This window comes from Cryptomeria japonica, unplaced genomic scaffold (assembly GCF_030272615.1).
Source record: "Cryptomeria japonica unplaced genomic scaffold, Sugi_1.0 HiC_scaffold_344, whole genome shotgun sequence".
Classification (NCBI taxonomy): domain Eukaryota; kingdom Viridiplantae; phylum Streptophyta; class Pinopsida; order Cupressales; family Cupressaceae; genus Cryptomeria; species Cryptomeria japonica.
The window spans coordinates 120,001-133,260 of NW_026729166.1; the positions used below are offsets into that span (position 1 = coordinate 120,001).

The 13,260-nt window shown below is 63.7% G+C and overlaps 2 non-coding genes across 2 annotated transcripts; both read right to left on the reverse strand.

Annotated features, from left to right (window-relative positions):
* Positions 1–1,117: 1,117 nt before the first annotated feature.
* On the reverse strand, positions 1,118–1,236 carry LOC131870703 (5S ribosomal RNA). The gene has a single exon (XR_009369007.1). It is a non-coding gene; the product is annotated as a 5S ribosomal RNA (ribosomal RNA).
* Positions 1,237–7,151: 5,915 nt separating this feature from the next.
* Positions 7,152–7,270, reverse strand: LOC131870704 (5S ribosomal RNA). Its single transcript, XR_009369008.1, has one exon. It is a non-coding gene; the product is annotated as a 5S ribosomal RNA (ribosomal RNA).
* Positions 7,271–13,260: the final 5,990 nt, after the last annotated feature.

Genomic DNA, 13,260 nt, shown 5'->3' on the forward strand with positions numbered 1-13,260 from the left:
CGGGTTAATTGCATTGTTTTCCCCGGGTGCGCTCCGAGGTGCGCAACATCGGTGCGCACCAAGGAGGGCTCCGAAGTGTGCTCCAAGGTGCGCACGATTCGGAGCTCGGTTTGCCCGGGGTGCGCACACCTTGGCTGGGTTGCGCACCCTTTGTGCGCTCCAAGGTGCGCACGAAGTCGGAGCTCGGTTTGCCCCGGGTGCGCACCTTCGCCAGGGTGCGCACCTTGATGCGCACGCCTTGGCTGGGCTGCGCACCTTGGTGGGCGCCATGGTGCGCACCTTTCGTGCGCTCCAAGGTGCGCACGAAGTCGGAGCTCGGTTTGCCCCGGGTGCGCACCTTGGTGGGCGCCATGGTGCACTCCGAGGTGCCCAAGATTGGTGCGCACCAAGGAGCGCTCCGAAGTGCGCTCCAAGGTGCGCAGGTGCGCGCGAAGTCGAAAGTTGGGTTAATTGTCCGGTTTGCCTCGGGTGCGCACCTTGCGTGCACCTTCGCCAGGGTGGGCGCCTTGGTGCGCACACCTTGGCTGGGCTGCGCACCCGGGCGCGCACACCTTGGCACCCGCGTTTCCTTCATTTTAAATTTTTTTTTTTTACAATCTCTCAAGTGGGAAATTCTATAATCTCAACTTTTTTTGCCTTTTCAGGAAACTTTTGAATGGAGCGCATCATTGGTGCGCTCCGAAGTGTGCTCCAAGGTGCGCACCTCTGGTGTGCTCCAAAGCTCTCTCTAGCTGCGTGCACCTGCCCCGGCCGCGCACCCGGCCCCGCCCAGCTTCGCTCACCTGTCCCGGGCGTCTGGTGCGGAACCTTAGAGTAAGAAACATCACCGTGCACCTTGGCCAACGTGCGCGACTCGACCGAGCGCGCACTGGCCGAGGTGCACACCGATTTCACCTGGGTGCGCGCGCAGCACCTCGGGCGCACCGGGGTGCGCGCACAACGCCCAGGTTGCACCGTGGCCTGTGTGCTCGGGGCGCCTCGGGTGCGCGCTCGGTGTCGCCCCCGCGCGCGCGGTAGTGCGGGCAGCGCACCCCGGCCCGGCCCGGCCCCGACGAGAACGCAAACGGGCAAAAGGTTTATTCAAATAGCATTGCGACGCCCGGCGAAAAACTAAAAAAGGGTGCAACACCGGGACTTCCCGGGAGGTCACCCATCCCAGTACTACTCCGGCCCAAGCGCGCTTAACTGCGGAGTTCTGATGGGATCCGGTGCACTAACGCTGGTATGATCGCACCCGTTATGAGCTTGTCGCAGTGTGTACTTAGCAAACCGCGACCCACGTGCGAATCCACCCCGGCCACCCACCCCCGTCGAGGTGCACACCCTCCCTCGCGAAGTGCGCCCCGTTCGCCAAGTGTGAGCCCTGCCCGGGTGCGCGCACCTTGCTAGGGCGTCGGGTGTGCACCCGGCCCGGCCTACGTGCGTGCACCTGGACGGGGCGTCGTGTGCGTGCAGTGTCCCGTCTGCAACGCGGTGCCCACACACCACCTCGGGCGCAACGACCTGCGCTCACATGTGGGCCGAGTGCACCTTGGTGCATGTTCGGGGCGCCTCGGGTGCACGCTCGATCTTGCCCCGGTGCACCAAGGCGCTCGGTTTGCCCCGGGTGCGCACTTGGTGCAAGGTGGGCACCCAAAATAGGGATCAAGCACCAAAACACAAGTTTCGGGATGCAAAATGGGACCCAAGGACCACAAATGCGTTCCAAGACCCATGATGGGTCCACGAGAACAAAAATGTGTTCCGAGACTTAATAAACAAATATTGGGTTTTAGGAGAAGAAACATGCTCTGATGCCCAAAACGAGAATCGACCCCGAAAAGGCCACAGGCCAAAAGTGGGATGCGAGACAAAAAAAAATGGGACCCGAGGACCAAAATTGGGTTCCCAGGTCGAAGACAGGGCAACCGGACAAGAAACGACCTCTAAGGCTCGAAATGAGTCCCGACGACTAAAACTTGACAAGAAGCACCCATCAGGCACCCAACTCGACACCCATGGGATGCCGACCCACCCGGGCTTCCACCTAGCACACCTTGGCACCCACCCACCCTCGCACCCAACCTCGCACCCAACTTAGCACCTTTGAACCCACATTGGCACTCACCCTGACCCTGGCACCTTGGAACCCACATTGGCACTCACCTTGACCCTGGCACCCACCTTTGCACTCACCTTGGGACCCACCCTGGCTCCCACCTCGGCACCCACCCAGACACCCACCTTGGTTCCTTGGCACCCACCTTGGATCCTTGGCACCCACCCCGACACCCACCTTGGCACGCAACTTGGCTACTTGCCACCCACCTTGGCTCCTTGACGCCCACCCCGACAACCACCCCGTGACCTACCCTGGCTAGGGTTGGTGCACACCCACCCTGGTGCCCACCTTGGCACCCACCCCATGACCCACCTTGGCACGCACCTTAGTACCCACCCCGTTACCCACCCTAGGACCCACCCCGTGACCCACCTTGGCCAGGGTGGGTGCCTTGGTGCGCACAACTTGCCTGGGCTGCACACCAGGGCGGGCTCAAGATGGCACCCGCGTTCCGTTTTTTTCACTATCTTTCAAAACGGAAATTTTAAAATCTCGTTTTTTTTTTTTTTTTGCCTTTTCTGGAAATTAGTGAAGGCAGCGCATCAAAGGTGCGCAATGCTGGTGCGAACCCGGGAGCGCTCCGATGTGTGCTCCAAGGTGCGGCGTGCACGAAGTCCGAGCCCGGCTTGCCCCGGGTGCGCACCTCGCGTGCACCTTCGCCGGGGTGAGCACCTTGGCTGGGTTGCGCGCCCTGGTGCGCACCAAGGAGCGCTCTGAAGTGTGCTCCAAGGTGCGGCGTGCACGAAGTCGGAGCTCGGTTTGCCCCGGGTGTGCACCTCGGGTGCGCACCTCGCGTGCACCTTCGCTGCGGTGGGCACCTTGGCTGGGTTGCGCGCCTTGGTGGGCACCATGCAGTGCACGAAGTCGGAGCCCGGTTTGCCCCGGGCGCGCACCTCCGCCAGGGTGGGCACCTTGGTGCGCACAACTTGCCTGGGCTGCGCACCAGGAAGGGCTCAAGATGGCACCCGCGTTCCGTTTTTTTCACTATCTTTCAGAACGGAAATTTTAAAATATCATTTTTTTTTGCCTTTTCTGGAAATTAGTGAAGGCAGCGCATCAAAGGTGCGCAACGCTGGTGCGAACCTGGGAGCGCTCCGATGTGTGCTCCAAGGTGCGGCGTGCACGAAGTCGGAGCCCGGTTTGCCCCGGGTGCGCCCTGGTGGGCACCATGGTGCGCACCAAGGAGCGCTCCGAAGTGTGCTCCAAGGTGCGGCCTGCACGAAGTCGGAGCCCGGTTTGCCCCGGGCGTGCACCGCGGGTGGGCACCTTGGTGCGCATGCCTTGCCTGGGCTGCGCACCAGGGCGGGCTCAAGATGGCACCCGCGTTCCGTTTTTTTCACTATCTTTCAAAACGGAAATTTTAAAATCTCATTTTTTTTTGCCTTTTCTGGAAATTAGTGAAGGCAGCGCATCAAAGGTGCGCACCTCGCTGCCCACCACGGTGCGCAACGCCGGTGGGCACCCGGGAGTGCTTCGAAGTGTGCTCCAAGGTGCTGCGTGCACGTTGTCGGAGCCCGGTTTGCCCCGGGTGCGCACCTCGCGTGCACCTTCGTCGGGGTGGGCACCTTGGCTGGGTTTGCCCCGGCTGCGCTCCGAAGCGGGGTTATTGGAGCGCCGCCTCTTTTTTTGTCGGAGCGTTTGGTGGGGTTTCTCGCATTGGCTCTTCCCAGGCCCGGTTGCCACCCTGGCGCGCACGAAGTCGGAAGTAGGGTTAATTGCCCGGGTGCGCACCTTTGCCAGGGTGGGCACCTTACCTGGGCTGTGCACCAGGGCGGGCTCAAGATGGCACCCGCGTTCCGTTTTTTTCACTATCTTTCAAAACGGAAATTTTAAAATCTCCTCTTTTTTTTGCCTTTTCTGTAAATTAGTGAAGGCAGCGCATCAAAGGTGCGCACCTCGCTGCCCACCTTGGTGTGCTCTGAGGTGCGCACCCGGGAGCGCTACGAAGTGTGCTCCAAGGTGCGGCGTGCACGTTGTCGGAGCCCGGTTTGCCCCGGGTGCGCACCTCGCCTGCACCTTGGCCGGGGTGGGCACCCTGGCTGGGTTTGCCCAGGGTGCGCTCCGAAGCGGGGTTACTGGAGCGCCCCCTCTTTTTTTGTCAGAGCGTTTGGTGGGGTTTCTCGCATTGGCTCTTCCCAGGCCCGGTTGTTGGGTGCGCTCCCACCCTGGCGCGCGCGAAGTTGGAAGTTGGGTTAATTGCCCGGGCGCGCACCTTCGCCAGGGTGGGCACCTTGGTGCGCACACCTTGGCTGGGCTGCGCACCAGGGCGGGCTCAAGATGGCACCAGCATTCCCTTTTTCTCACTATCTTTCAAAACGGAAATTTTAAAATCTCGTTTTTTTTTGCCTTTTATGGAAATTAGTGAAGGCATCGCATCAAAGGTGCGCACCTCGCTGCCCACCTTGGTGTGCTCCGAGGTGCCCACCACGGTGCGCTCCGAGGTGCCCACCACGGTGCGCAACGCCGGTGCGAACCCGGGAGCGCCCCGATGTGTGCTCCAAGGTGCGGCGTGCACGAAGCCGGACCCCGGTTTGCCCCGGGTGCGCACCTCGCGTGCACCTTGGTGCGCACACCTTGGCTGGGTTGCGCGGCCTGGTGGGCACCATGGTGCGCACCAAGGAGCGCTCCGAAGTGTGCTCCAAGGTGCGGCGTGCACGAAGTCCTAGCCCGGTTTGCCCCGGGTGCGCACCTTCGCCGCGGTGGGCACCATGGCGTGCACGAAGTCGGAGCCCGGTTTGCCCCGGGTGCGCACCTCGCGTGCACCTTCGCCGGGGTGGGCACCTCGGCTGGGTTGCGCGCCCTGGTGCGCACCAAGGAGCGCTCCGAAGTGTGCTCCAAGGTGCGGCGTGCACGAAGTCAGAGCCCGGTTTGCCCCGGGTGCGCACCTTCGCCGCGGTGGGCACCCTGGTGCGCACCATGGCGTGCACGAAGTCGGAGCCCGGTTTGCCCCGGGTGCGCACCTCGCGTGCACCTTCGGCGGGGTTGCGCGCCCTGGTGCGCACCAAGGAGCGCTCCGAAGTGTGCTCCAAGGTGCGGCGTGCACGAAGTCGGAGCCCGGTTTGCCCCGGGTGCGCACCTCGCGTGCACCTTCGGCGGGGTTGCGCGCCCTGGTGGGCACCATGGTGCGCACCAAGGAGCGCTCCGAAGTGTGCTCCAAGGTGCGGCGTGCACGAAGTCGGAGCCCGGTTTGCCCCGGGTGCGCACCTCGCGTGCACCTTCGCCGCGGTGGGCACCATGGCGTGCACGAAGTCGGAGCCCGGTTTGCCCCGGGTGCGCACCTCGCGTGCACCTTCGCCGGGGTGGGCACCTCGGCTGGGTTGCGCGCCCTGGTGCGCACCAAGGAGCGCTCCGAAGTGTGCTCCAAGGTGCGGCGTGCACGAAGTCGGAGCCCGGTTTGCCCCGGGTGCGCACCTCGCGTGCACCTTCGCCGCGGTGGGCACCATGGCGTGCACGAAGTCGGAGCCCGGTTTGCCCCGGGTGCGCACCCCGCGTGCACCTTCGCCGGGGTGGGCACCTCGGCTGGGTTGCGCGCCCTGGTGCGCACCAAGGAGCGCTCCGAAGTGTGCTCCAAGGTGCGGCGTGCACGAAGTCGGAGCCCGGTTTGCCCCGGGTGCGCACCTCGCGTGCACCTTCGCCGCGGTGGGCACCTTGGCTGGGTTGGGCACCATTGAGCGCTCCGAAGTGTGCTCCAAGGTGCGCACCATGGCCCTCCAAGGTGCGCAGCATGGCGTGCACGAAGTCAGAGCCCGGTTTGCCCCGGGTGCGCACCTCGCGTGCACCTTCGCCAGGGTGGGCACCTCGGTGCGCACACCTTCTCAATGTTTTCTTGCCTTTTCTGGAAATTGGTGAAGGCAGCGCATCAAAGGTGCGCACCTCGGTGTGCTCCGAGGTGCGAACCCGAGAGCGCTCCGAGGTGCCCACGAAGTCGAAAGTCGGGTTAATTGCATTGTTTTCCCCGGGTGCGCTCCGAGGTGCGCAACATCGGTGCGCACCAAGGAGGGCTCCGAAGTGTGCTCCAAGGTGCGCACGATTCGGAGCTCGGTTTGCCCGGGGTGCGCACACCTTGGCTGGGTTGCGCACCCTTTGTGCGCTCCAAGGTGCGCACGAAGTCGGAGCTCGGTTTGCCCCGGGTGCGCACCTTCGCCAGGGTGCGCACCTTGATGCGCACGCCTTGGCTGGGCTGCGCACCTTGGTGGGCGCCATGGTGCGCACCTTTCGTGCGCTCCAAGGTGCGCACGAAGTCGGAGCTCGGTTTGCCCCGGGTGCGCACCTTGGTGGGCGCCATGGTGCACTCCGAGGTGCCCAAGATTGGTGCGCACCAAGGAGCGCTCCGAAGTGCGCTCCAAGGTGCGCAGGTGCGCGCGAAGTCGAAAGTTGGGTTAATTGTCCGGTTTGCCTCGGGTGCGCACCTTGCGTGCACCTTCGCCAGGGTGGGCGCCTTGGTGCGCACACCTTGGCTGGGCTGCGCACCCGGGCGCGCACACCTTGGCACCCGCGTTTCCTTCATTTTAAATTTTTTTTTTTTACAATCTCTCAAGTGGGAAATTCTATAATCTCAACTTTTTTTGCCTTTTCAGGAAACTTTTGAATGGAGCGCATCATTGGTGCGCTCCGAAGTGTGCTCCAAGGTGCGCACCTCTGGTGTGCTCCAAAGCTCTCTCCAGCTGCGTGCACCTGCCCCGGCCGCGCACCCGGCCCCGCCCAGCTTCGCTCACCTGTCCCGGGCGTCTGGTGCGGAACCTTAGAGTAAGAAACATCACCGTGCACCTTGGCCAACGTGCGCGACTCGACCGAGCGCGCACTGGCCGAGGTGCACACCGATTTCACCTGGGTGCGCGCGCAGCACCTCGGGCGCACCGGGGTGCGCGCACAACGCCCGGGTTGCACCGTGGCCTGTGTGCTCGGGGCGCCTCGGGTGCGCGCTCGGTGTCGCCCCCGCGCGCGCGGTAGTGCGGGCAGCGCACCCCGGCCCGGCCCGGCCCCGACGAGAACGCAAACGGGCAAAAGGTTTATTCAAATAGCATTGCGACGCCCGGCGAAAAACTAAGAAAGGGTGCAACACCGGGACTTCCCGGGAGGTCACCCATCCCAGTACTACTCCGGCCCAAGCGCGCTTAACTGCGGAGTTCTGATGGGATCCGGTGCACTAACGCTGGTATGATCGCACCCGTTATGAGCTTGTCGCAGTGTGTACTTAGCAAACCGCGACCCACGTGCGAATCCACCCCGGCCACCCACCCCCGTCGAGGTGCACACCCTCCCTCGCGAAGTGCGCCCCGTTCGCCAAGTGTGAGCCCTGCCCGGGTGCGCGCACCTTGCTAGGGCGTCGGGTGTGCACCCGGCCCGGCCTACGTGCGTGCACCTGGACGGGGCGTCGTGTGCGTGCAGTGTCCCGTCTGCAACGCGGTGCCCACACACCACCTCGGGCGCAACGACCTGCGCTCACATGTGGGCCGAGTGCACCTTGGTGCATGTTCGGGGCGCCTCGGGTGCACGCTCGATCTTGCCCCGGTGCACCAAGGCGCTCGGTTTGCCCCGGGTGCGCACTTGGTGCAAGGTGGGCACCCAAAATAGGGATCAAGCACCAAAACACAAGTTTCGGGATGCAAAATGGGACCCAAGGACCACAAATGCGTTCCAAGACCCATGATGGGTCCACGAGAACAAAAATGTGTTCCGAGACTTAATAAACAAATATTGGGTTTTAGGAGAAGAAACATGCTCTGATGCCCAAAACGAGAATCGACCCCGAAAAGGCCACAGGCCAAAAGTGGGATGCGAGACAAAAAAAAATGGGACCCGAGGACCAAAATTGGGTTCCCAGGTCGAAGACAGGGCAACCGGACAAGAAACGACCTCTAAGGCTCGAAATGAGTCCCGACGACTAAAACTTGACAAGAAGCACCCATCAGGCACCCAACTCGACACCCATGGGATGCCGACCCACCCGGGCTTCCACCTAGCACACCTTGGCACCCACCCACCCTCGCACCCAACCTCGCACCCAACTTAGCACCTTTGAACCCACATTGGCACTCACCCTGACCCTGGCACCTTGGAACCCACATTGGCACTCACCTTGACCCTGGCACCCACCTTTGCACTCACCTTGGGACCCACCCTGGCTCCCACCTCGGCACCCACCCAGACACCCACCTTGGTTCCTTGGCACCCACCTTGGATCCTTGGCACCCACCCCGACACCCACCTTGGCACGCAACTTGGCTACTTGCCACCCACCTTGGCTCCTTGACGCCCACCCCGACAACCACCCCGTGACCTACCCTGGCTAGGGTTGGTGCACACCCACCCTGGTGCCCACCTTGGCACCCACCCCATGACCCACCTTGGCACGCACCTTAGTACCCACCCCGTTACCCACCCTAGGACCCACCCCGTGACCCACCTTGGCCAGGGTGGGTGCCTTGGTGCGCACAACTTGCCTGGGCTGCACACCAGGGCGGGCTCAAGATGGCACCCGCGTTCCGTTTTTTTCACTATCTTTCAAAACGGAAATTTTAAAATCTCGTTTTTTTTTTTTTTTTGCCTTTTCTGGAAATTAGTGAAGGCAGCGCATCAAAGGTGCGCAATGCTGGTGCGAACCCGGGAGCGCTCCGATGTGTGCTCCAAGGTGCGGCGTGCACGAAGTCCGAGCCCGGCTTGCCCCGGGTGCGCACCTCGCGTGCACCTTCGCCGGGGTGAGCACCTTGGCTGGGTTGCGCGCCCTGGTGCGCACCAAGGAGCGCTCTGAAGTGTGCTCCAAGGTGCGGCGTGCACGAAGTCGGAGCTCGGTTTGCCCCGGGTGTGCACCTCGGGTGCGCACCTCGCGTGCACCTTCGCTGCGGTGGGCACCTTGGCTGGGTTGCGCGCCTTGGTGGGCACCATGCAGTGCACGAAGTCGGAGCCCGGTTTGCCCCGGGCGCGCACCTCCGCCAGGGTGGGCACCTTGGTGCGCACAACTTGCCTGGGCTGCGCACCAGGAAGGGCTCAAGATGGCACCCGCGTTCCGTTTTTTTCACTATCTTTCAGAACGGAAATTTTAAAATATCGTTTTTTTTTGCCTTTTCTGGAAATTAGTGAAGGCAGCGCATCAAAGGTGCGCAACGCTGGTGCGAACCTGGGAGCGCTCCGATGTGTGCTCCAAGGTGCGGCGTGCACGAAGTCGGAGCCCGGTTTGCCCCGGGTGCGCCCTGGTGGGCACCATGGTGCGCACCAAGGAGCGCTCCGAAGTGTGCTCCAAGGTGCGGCCTGCACGAAGTCGGAGCCCGGTTTGCCCCGGGTGTGCACCGCGGGTGGGCACCTTGGTGCGCATGCCTTGCCTGGGCTGCGCACCAGGGCGGGCTCAAGATGGCACCCGCGTTCCGTTTTTTTCACTATCTTTCAAAACGGAAATTTTAAAATCTCATTTTTTTTTGCCTTTTCTGGAAATTAGTGAAGGCAGCGCATCAAAGGTGCGCACCTCGCTGCCCACCACGGTGCGCAACGCCGGTGGGCACCCGGGAGTGCTTCGAAGTGTGCTCCAAGGTGCTGCGTGCACGTTGTCGGAGCCCGGTTTGCCCCGGGTGCGCACCTCGCGTGCACCTTCGTCGGGGTGGGCACCTTGGCTGGGTTTGCCCCGGCTGCGCTCCGAAGCGGGGTTATTGGAGCGCCGCCTCTTTTTTTGTCGGAGCGTTTGGTGGGGTTTCTCGCATTGGCTCTTCCCAGGCCCGGTTGCCACCCTGGCGCGCACGAAGTCGGAAGTAGGGTTAATTGCCCGGGTGCGCACCTTTGCCAGGGTGGGCACCTTACCTGGGCTGTGCACCCGGGCGGGCTCAAGATGGCACCCGCGTTCCGTTTTTTTCACTATCTTTCAAAACGGAAATTTTAAAATCTCCTCTTTTTTTTGCCTTTTCTGGAAATTAGTGAAGGCAGCGCATCAAAGGTGCGCACCTCGCTGCCCACCTTGGTGTGCTCTGAGGTGCGCACCCGGGAGCGCTACGAAGTGTGCTCCAAGGTGCGGCGTGCACGTTGTCGGAGCCCGGTTTGCCCCGGGTGCGCACCTCGCCTGCACCTTGGCCGGGGTGGGCACCCTGGCTGGGTTTGCCCAGGGTGCGCTCCGAAGCGGGGTTACTGGAGCGCCCCCTCTTTTTTTGTCAGAGCGTTTGGTGGGGTTTCTCGCATTGGCTCTTCCCAGGCCCGGTTGTTGGGTGCGCTCCCACCCTGGCGCGCGCGAAGTTGGAAGTTGGGTTAATTGCCCGGGCGCGCACCTTCGCCAGGGTGGGCACCTTGGTGCGCACACCTTGGCTGGGCTGCGCACCAGGGCGGGCTCAAGATGGCACCAGCATTCCCTTTTTCTCACTATCTTTCAAAACGGAAATTTTAAAATCTCGTTTTCTTTTGCCTTTTATGGAAATTAGTGAAGGCATCGCATCAAAGGTGCGCACCTCGCTGCCCACCTTGGTGTGCTCCGAGGTGCCCACCACGGTGCGCTCCGAGGTGCCCACCACGGTGCGCAACGCCGGTGCGAACCCGGGAGCGCCCCGATGTGTGCTCCAAGGTGCGGCGTGCACGAAGCCGGACCCCGGTTTGCCCCGGGTGCGCACCTCGCGTGCACCTTGGTGCGCACACCTTGGCTGGGTTGCGCGGCCTGGTGGGCACCATGGTGCGCACCAAGGAGCGCTCCGAAGTGTGCTCCAAGGTGCGGCGTGCACGAAGTCCTAGCCCGGTTTGCCCCGGGTGCGCACCTTCGCCGCGGTGGGCACCATGGCGTGCACGAAGTCGGAGCCCGGTTTGCCCCGGGTGCGCACCTCGCGTGCACCTTCGCCGGGGTGGGCACCTCGGCTGGGTTGCGCGCCCTGGTGCGCACCAAGGAGCGCTCCGAAGTGTGCTCCAAGGTGCGGCGTGCACGAAGTCGGAGCCCGGTTTGCCCCGGGTGCGCACCTTCGCCGCGGTGGGCACCCTGGTGCGCACCATGGCGTGCACGAAGTCGGAGCCCGGTTTGCCCCGGGTGCGCACCTCGCGTGCACCTTCGGCGGGGTTGCGCGCCCTGGTGCGCACCAAGGAGCGCTCCGAAGTGTGCTCCAAGGTGCGGCGTGCACGAAGTCGGAGCCCGGTTTGCCCCGGGTGCGCACCTCGCGTGCACCTTCGGCGGGGTTGCGCGCCCTGGTGGGCACCATGGTGCGCACCAAGGAGCGCTCCGAAGTGTGCTCCAAGGTGCGGCGTGCACGAAGTCGGAGCCCGGTTTGCCCCGGGTGCGCACCTCGCGTGCACCTTCGCCGCGGTGGGCACCATGGCGTGCACGAAGTCGGAGCCCGGTTTGCCCCGGGTGCGCACCTCGCGTGCACCTTCGCCGCGGTGGGCACCATGGCGTGCACGAAGTCGGAGCCCGGTTTGCCCCGGGTGCGCACCTCGCGTGCACCTTCGCTGGGGTGGGCACCTCGGCTGGGTTGCGCGCCCTGGTGCGCACCAAGGAGCGCTCCGAAGTGTGCTCCAAGGTGCGGCGTGCACGAAGTCGGAGCCCGGTTTGCCCCGGGTGCGCACCTCGCGTGCACCTTCGCCGCGGTGGGCACCATGGCGTGCACGAAGTCGGAGCCCGGTTTGCCCCGGGTGCGCACCCCGCGTGCACCTTCGCCGGGGTGGGCACCTCGGCTGGGTTGCGCGCCCTGGTGCGCACCAAGGAGCGCTCCGAAGTGTGCTCCAAGGTGCGGCGTGCACGAAGTCGGAGCCCGGTTTACCCCGGGTGCGCACCTCGCGTGCACCTTCGCCGCGGTGGGCACCTTGGCTGGGTTGGGCACCATTGAGCGCTCCGAAGTGTGCTCCAAGGTGCGCACCATGGCCCTCCAAGGTGCGCAGCATGGCGTGCACGAAGTCGGAGCCCGGTTTGCCCCGGGTGCGCACCTCGCGTGCACCTTCGCCAGGGTGGGCACCTCGGTGCGCACACCTTCTCAATGTTTTCTTGCCTTTTCTGGAAATTGGTGAAGGCAGCGCATCAAAGGTGCGCACCTCGGTGTGCTCCGAGGTGCGAACCCGAGAGCGCTCCGAGGTGCCCACGAAGTCGAAAGTCGGGTTAATTGCATTGTTTTCCCCGGGTGCGCTCCGAGGTGCGCAACATCGGTGCGCACCAAGGAGGGCTCCGAAGTGTGCTCCAAGGTGCGCACGATTCGGAGCTCGGTTTGCCCGGGGTGCGCACACCTTGGCTGGGTTGCGCACCCTTTGTGCGCTCCAAGGTGCGCACGAAGTCGGAGCTCGGTTTGCCCCGGGTGCGCACCTTCGCCAGGGTGCGCACCTTGATGCGCACGCCTTGGCTGGGCTGCGCACCTTGGTGGGCGCCATGGTGCGCACCTTTCGTGCGCTCCAAGGTGCGCACGAAGTCGGAGCTCGGTTTGCCCCGGGTGCGCACCTTGGTGGGCGCCATGGTGCACTCCGAGGTGCCCAAGATTGGTGCGCACCAAGGAGCGCTCCGAAGTGCGCTCCAAGGTGCGCAGGTGCGCGCGAAGTCGAAAGTTGGGTTAATTGTCCGGTTTGCCTCGGGTGCGCACCTTGCGTGCACCTTCGCCAGGGTGGGCGCCTTGGTGCGCACACCTTGGCTGGGCTGCGCACCCGGGCGCGCACACCTTGGCACCCGCGTTTCCTTCATTTTAAATTTTTTTTTTTTACAATCTCTCAAGTGGGAAATTCTATAATCTCAACTTTTTTTGCCTTTTCAGGAAACTTTTGAATGGAGCGCATCATTGGTGCGCTCCGAAGTGTGCTCCAAGGTGCGCACCTCTGGTGTGCTCCAAAGCTCTCTCCAGCTGCGTGCACCTGCCCCGGCCGCGCACCCGGCCCCGCCCAGCTTCGCTCACCTGTCCCGGGCGTCTGGTGCGGAACCTTAGAGTAAGAAACATCACCGTGCACCTTGGCCAACGTGCGCGACTCGACCGAGCGCGCACTGGCCGAGGTGCACACCGATTTCACCTGGGTGCGCGCGCAGCACCTCGGGCGCACCGGGGTGCGCGCACAACGCCCGGGTTGCACCGTGGCCTGTGTGCTCGGGGCGCCTCGGGTGCGCGCTCGGTGTCGCCCCCCGCGCGCGCGGTAGTGCGGGCAGCGCACCCCGGCCCGGCCCGGCCCCGACGAGAACGCAAACGGGCAAAAGGTTTATTCAAATAGCATTGCGACGCCCGGCGAAAAACTAAAAA